The sequence below is a fragment of the Lampetra planeri genome, chromosome 55 (genome assembly GCF_965212315.1).
Source record: "Lampetra planeri chromosome 55, kcLamPlan1.2.h2, whole genome shotgun sequence".
In the NCBI taxonomy this organism is placed as follows: domain Eukaryota; kingdom Metazoa; phylum Chordata; class Hyperoartia; order Petromyzontiformes; family Petromyzontidae; genus Lampetra; species Lampetra planeri.
Genome location: NC_136161.1, coordinates 2,083,915 through 2,091,226, shown reverse-complemented (window position 1 = coordinate 2,091,226; position 7,312 = coordinate 2,083,915). Strand labels below are relative to the sequence as shown.

At 46.1% G+C, this 7,312-nt stretch overlaps 1 protein-coding gene across 1 annotated transcript in view; it reads left to right on the top strand.

The window, feature by feature from the left end:
* The first annotated feature begins 1,356 nt into the window (after positions 1–1,356).
* The window catches only part of LOC144735413 (uncharacterized), a 29,710-nt gene continuing 23,754 nt past the window's right edge, over positions 1,357–7,312 (top strand). The window contains exon 1 of the transcript XR_013588605.1: positions 1,357–1,657. The gene's annotated coding sequence lies outside the window, so the exon portion shown is untranslated. The remainder of the gene's footprint in view (positions 1,658–7,312) is intronic.

Here is a 7,312-nt window from a genome sequence, read left to right as displayed (position 1 = left end):
GATACTGTGGTGGGACTCACCAGCAGACTCGGCCCAGCATCCAACGTGCAGAAGTGAGTGCTGATCGGCCGACTCTCTGGTTCAAACTATGCGAGTTCCACACCCACTATGCTATGATCTGCTGTGGAAATACCGATCCCTACCCGAGCGTAACTTGTTGCAATGCCTCACGCATAGTTGTGCTGCAGATCCGGTCAGTTATTCTGCCCTACATTCACACGATCACGGAAGAGCGACTTCATTGCCATACTGCTCCTGATGTCGGTTGTCCAGCCAAACCCTGGACCAGGGCAACTCAACTTTCCATTGGTCAACGCATGCTTGGAAGAAAACCGAAACAAAGATGGTCAATGCATCACACGTTTTCAGATGTGCTTCTGGGGCCATCTGGAATGCTCCTCCTTTCGATATTAGGAAGCCACTGAAGCTATCCACTTTTAAATCTAAATTGAAAACGCATTTTTTTAGAAATACTTTTTGTGCTTAGTTTTTGTCCTTCCCCCCACCTCCGATTATCACGGTTGGCTAAATACGGTTCGAAAATATACATACATTACACATGTTTAGTTTTAAGACAGTGTTCTTGATGAGTGTGTGGAGTCTTTTTAAGTAAGGTTCTGCTAAGTTCTTACAGCAGTGAGGGCAGGGCGGGCGATGTTGCTGTGCATGATCCCCATTGCGTGATTTGCAGCGAATTTTTTAGCATTGAGATATTTTGACCAGTACCAGTTACGAGCAGTCCTGACACTTGTTCGTAAGTTTGGATTTGTTCGTAACTCGGAACTCAATATTTAAACATACACTACACACGGTTCGTGTAATAAAATGTGTTTGGTTCAACAAAAATGCAAAACATTGTTAAACTCATAAATAATATATATCGTACATTTGCATGTAATAAATACTGTACTAAAATAGAACGTAAAATAATTGAATCCTGATGCTGGCTTCCTTGTCAGAAGGGGTGCAATGAGTCCACGCGGGATGCTGGGACTCACTGCATATCGCAGAGGATCACTCTGGTGAACGTAATAGATCCACGGTTTAGTTCTTAATCACGACCGAACGCTCGCAAGTCGGATGGTTCGTTCGTAAGTTGGACGTTCGTATCTTTGAGGAACTCCGTTGTACTTCATATCTGTTTTTAGCTAGGTGTAGTGACGGTATATCACCCACTAGGGGGTTAGAGCGCTGTTGCCCACCCACATGGGTACGGCATACGAACGGCCCCTAGGGGAGGCGTGATTCGTGCAGTCCAGGGAGCGAGCCTTCTGGAAGATGCCAGAAGGGGGGCGTGGCCAGGGGGCGGGGCGAGGCCACGCTCAAGTGGATAAATGGGAAGCCCCGAGATTGTTGGGGGTCGATTGGATGGATGAATTCAGTGAGCCTGCGTCATGTCGTCTCGTCTTGGATCTGGAATAGCCTCGGTATCGTGGGTCAGTTGGTGGTTGTGCTGACTGACCTGTTCGTTGAGTATCTCGCTACCCACATAGTGATAGGTACGTCTACACCAACTATGGAGCCAGTTCCGTTAAGAATTCCCTACACAAGGCAAGTGTTAATAAACGGGTTGCCTCCAACCACAGAGTGTGTCTCAATTCGCACCACTACATATGGGAGGAAACTCGACAACCCGAGGAAACCCATGCAGAACAAGGTGAGCGCAGACAGGCTCCAATAACTCGCACTGACACATCCACTAAAGACAAAGATTCCCTGTATATTCTTGATTTGAAGCTTTCGTGACTGCAGGAATCCATACTTTTTGGTTCTTTCGGTAAAGTCACGTAGATATAAAATAAAATAAATCACGACGCTTCGATTGCAACACAAGCGACCGTCATCAGGTGGAACAGACACAACAAGAGAACAACAGGATAACTGCTGTTGTATCTGTTCCACCTGATGACGGTCGCTTGTGTTGCGATCGAAACGTCGTGGATTATTTTATTTTATACCCCTGTATATTCTTAACAAACTATTGGGACAAATACTTTTGGCGAGCAGCTATGAAGGCCGGCATGGCACGCGAGGGGGTGGCAATATTTACACACTGCACAAGGTACTCATTTTAGGCTGACCTAGGCGTTGTCGGGTTCATAGTGCAGAGCGCTAACCACTACACTACAACTCCCTACACATCCTCACACTCAAACTCACTCACACGCTCTCATCTCACACTCAACAGTACAGGAGAATATACAATTGCCTCACGTACAGACACAACAAAAATAATTCGCCACTAAGTAGCAGTGACATCAATATAGCGAGTGTGCCAGGCAAGGCGCAATTTTAAGCCAAGTGAAGTGTCGAAGGCTCCCTATCAGGAGCTCAAGGAACAGAACCAGGTGCGATTGGTTGACTAACTCAGATGACTGGCATATGCACCACCCGTGCTCCTTACTATGCCAACTGGCTGTATGTGAGCGTCACTCCTCTGCCCTCCATTGTTGTTGGAGGGTGATTGCCTCCAACTGCCTCGTAGCGTCATTCACGAGCCTCCTCCACAGAATCCGATCTTGACACCGCTTGTACCAGTCTTCAGCAAGTCCACTCAGCTCCAGATCCTCATTTACGACATCAGCCCACGTCTTCTCTTGGCTGTGCTGCGCCCTTTTAGCCCCCTCTACCTGGTAAAAAAAAAGTTGTTTGGGCAAGTGGTGACTGGCAATGCATGCTACATGGCCCAGCCACTGCAGTCTCGCCTGCTAGAGGAGCTCACTGATGGAACTGTGCCAAGATCTTTCAAGCATCTCTGAGATCCTCACACAATTATGGTTAAATCCTGGGTTAATCATAGGCAGGCCAGCTTAAATATTTTAAATCGGTGCAGATATTCCTTTAAAAGGGCCCACGTTTTGGAAGCACAGCGTCGTGTAGAGCAACAGGCCAAGTAGCTTCCACACAGCGTTATGCAGCTGGTGAAGAAATAAAAATACCACTCGACTGATTCGGAATGAGACCTCTGCTGCCAATCCGGAGCTGTACATAAGCACACGGCCCAGGTATGGAAACTCCTCTTCCACTCTTCCCAACTGCCTCATAATTAATGGGAGTGGAGTGTTTAATGACATAAAATACCTCGGCAGGTGCTCTGTTTTTGTGGGGCTGATGGTAATGCCCCACCTCTTAATGGCTCGCTAGAGATTTAGCCGTAGAATCTCCAACTCCTTAGAGTGAGCAGCAATCACCAGATCATCAGCACACGTAACAATGGTTGACCAACTGGGAGCCAATCCCTTGACCACGCCTACTGAGCCTGTCCCTCAGAATGCACAGCAGGGCTCGCCACTATCAGCTCACTTCAATGTTGCACGCTGAGGCTGATTGGGTGACAATAACTCTGACAGTAATCTGGTGACATTCCAATTAGGGTCCTATATTTGAAGCTTTCGTGACTGCAAGGATTCATATTCTTAGGTTTTTTTTCGGTAAAGTCACGTAGGTAAAAAAAAATTTACGAAAAAATTGACGAAACGTCATGTTTCTGATCGTGTCCACGAGCACAAGTCAGATCTGAAACACGGCAGAACTGATTCTTCGGCTGTTGCCGATCATTGCTACAACTCTGTGGGCTCTCATGAAATTGTCTTTCTCCGAGACCAAGGTGCTCTGCAAACCTCCTGGCTACCAGCAAAGGTTTGTACACGAAGCCATACAAATATACAAACACAGACATAATTTCAACCGTGATGAGGGTTACAAACTGAGTAATCATTGGAAAGATGTGATTAACCATGCAAAAAAGATGTAACTACACTTATTTGGACCATCTTATTTGACAGACAACTATTACAGGTTATTGATAGACAGCCAGTTTGTTGTTTTACCAGTTTTAGTTTTTACTTGTTTCCTTTTTTCACACTTTTGTTATGTATGCTAGGTGTTAGTTACAAACCGCACCTCTCCATAACAAAGGCTCAGTCCTTTGTTATGCAGTCTATTCTTAGTCTTAAGCCTCACCTTACCATATTAATAAAAAGTGTGCCGTTCCTTGCCCTTCCCCCCTCAACCATTATATATACGGGGTGGTATTTCTTGTGATCTCTCATTTACTTGATACAGCTGTCGTGGCTGTGACGGTTCCACCTGAAGACGGAGGCTTGTGTTGCTTCCGAAACGTCGTGATTTTTATTTTGTTTTATTTTACTTTTATTAATGTAATTTTTTTACCTACGTGACTTTACCGAAAAAACCTAAGAATATTATTCCACTTAGGGCTTTAAGCGTCCTCATAGGATTTTAAAATACATTTTGTATTTCCCTTGAAACCAGTGCAGAGCTACAAGCACAGGCGTGATATGCGATAACTGTGTTGTTTTGGTAAGAACCATGCATTCATTCGTTCATCATGCAGTCAGCGAAGGACCGTTGTGCCAAACGTTTGACCTCTTGCGACATCATTTGCATAAACTTCTCTTGTTGCCATACACCGGTGTCTCGAGTGGTTTTTTTAATCCATGGATCACGGGGGCATCATGGGGGCAGCGCCATTCCTTTGAGGGTCGCAATCTACTACGAACATGAACTGCCAACTGAAATGCGCAGTTAGCTAGAGGAGTTTGCGCATCAAGACGGGCGACGTGTCCACAATGAACTGAGCTCTCGATCGTGAGAAGACCGGTCTCATAGACGCAATGGGAACATGATTAAGTCGAACGATCGAATGGCAAGAAGGCATCTTTGGCATCGTGTGTGGAAAGACTGCAGCAAATCCTAATCAGCTCGAAGCAATTGTCCAGGCCTCCGCACCGTACAACAACATTGAGAGAACATAGCACTGGTAGACTCAGTTTGGTGCCCAGACTTAACCGTTTCTGGAACCAAATATGGTTCAGACCGTTCTGAACTCTTGCAGTTGAATTCGGCACGAGCTGTAGCCGTGTTAAGGCATGACTTGTTAGCCCAGCAGACAGAGCATTACAGTCGGCTGATCGAGATGCAATAAAGGCATAGACTTTATCGGCAGCAGTGAATGATAGGAATTACATTTTGACAATAGTTCTTAGATAATAGAAACACATCTTTGTAACCTGTTAAATGTGACTCGGTAGTTAGACCAGAGTCAAAGATAACACCCAGATTTCTCACTTCACAGTTTAAATTTAAACAAAAAAGAGTTGTATTATTTTACCAGATAAAGCCCCTGACCTACAGTGAGGGAAAAAAGTATTTGATCCCCTGCTGATTTTGTACGTTTGTCCACTGACAAAGAAATTATCAGTCTATAATTTTAATGGTAGGTTTATTTGAACAGTGAGAGAAAGAATAACAACAACAAAAAATCCAGAAAACGCATGTCAAAAATGTTATAAATGGATTTGCATTTTAATGAGGGAAATAAGTATTTGACCCCCTCTCAATCAGAAAGATTTCTGGCTCCCAGGTGTCTTTTATACAGGTAACGAGCTGAGATTAGGAGCACATTCTTAAAGGGAGTGCTCCTAATCTCAGCTTGTTACCTGTGTAATGCGAGCAGTAAGAGAAGGTGGAGTTTGGGTCACGTGAGAGAGGGGATATAAGGAGAGAGCCGGAAGAGGAGGGGGGGAGAAAGAGAGTGAACCACGGAGGGAGCCACGCTGGCGGTGGAAGGAGAAGTGGCGCCATTGCTACGTGGTCGGGGGTCACAGGCGTACTGGGATCCAGCGTACGCGGGGTGCGGCCAGGCCAGCGGAGCGTGCGGGATCGCACGGAGATAGAGAGGGCCAGCGGAGTGTGCAGGGTACCCGAAGGGCGGTGTGGCCAGGGCGGGTGAGGAGAGGGCACACGGAGGGGCCGACGGAGACGGTGTGGGCGAGAGCCACACGGAGCGTGCGCAGAGCGCACGAACACGGAGACGGCGAGGGTCAGAGAGAGGACCGGCAGGTTGCGAGGAAGAACCCAATAAAGGACCAACGGAGAGCGACATCGTGTGTGAAGGAGTCCTTTATTACACCTGTATAAAAGACACCTGTTCACAGAAGCAATCAATCAATCAGATTCCAAACTCTCCACCATGGCCAAGACCAAAGAGCTCTCCAAGGATGTCAGGGACAAGATTGTAGACCTACACAAGGCTGTAATGGGCTACAAGACCATCGCCAAGCAGCTTGGTGAGAAGGTGACAACAGTTGGTGCGATTATTCGCAAATGGAAGAAACACAAAAGAACTGTCAATCTCCCTCGGCCTGGGGCTCCATGCAAGATCTCACCTCGTGGAGTTGCAATGATCATGAGAACAGTGAGGAATCAGCCGAGAACTACACGGGAGGATCTTGTCAATGATCTCAAGGCAGCTGGGATCATAGTCACCAAGAAAACAGTTGGTAACACACTACGCAGTGAAGGACTGAAATCCTGCAGCGCCTGGAAGGTCCCCCTGCTCAAGAAAGCACATATACATGCAAGTCTGAGGTTTGCCAATGAACATCTGAATGATTCAGAGGACAACTGGGTGAAAGTGTTGTGGTCCGATGGGACCAAAATGGAGCTCTTTGGCATAAACTCAACTCGCCATGTTTGGAGGAGGAGGAATGCTGCCTATGACCCCAAGAACACCATCCCCACCGTCAAACATGGAGGTGGAAACATTATGCTTTGGGGGTGTTTTTCTGCTAAGGGGACAGGACAACTTCACCGCATCAAATGGACGATGGACGGAGCCATGTACCGTCAAATCTTGAATGAGAACCTCCTTCCCTCAGCCAGGGCATTGAAAATGGGTCGTGGATGGGTATTCCAGCATGACAATGACCCAAAACACACGGCCAAGGCAACAAAGGAGTGGCTCAAGAAGAAGCACATTAAGGTCCTGGAGTGGCCTAGCCAGTCTCCAGACCTTAATCCCATATAAAATCTGTGGAGAGAGCTGAAGGTTCGAGTTGCCAAACGTCAGTCTCGAAACCTTAATGATTTGGAGAAGATCTGCAAAGAGGAGTGGGACAAAATCCCTCCTGAGATGTGTGCAAACCTGGTGGCCAACTACAAGAAACGTCTGACCTCTGTGATTGCCAACAAGGGTTTTGCCACCAAGTACTAAGTCATGTTTTGCAGAGGGGTCAAATACTTATTTTCCTCATTAAAATGCAAATCAATTTATAACATTTTTGACATGCGTTTTTCTGGATTTTGTTGTTGTTATTCTGTCTCTCACTGTTCAAATAAACCTACCATTAAAATTCTAGACTGATAATTTCTTTGTCAGTGGGCAAACGTACAAAATCAGCAGGGGATCAAATACTTTTTTCCCTCACTGTATATACTGTAGCTCTTTTTCAGAAGCGATTTGACCACAAATAATAGCTCAACTAAGTGGTCTATGTGGACATTTATA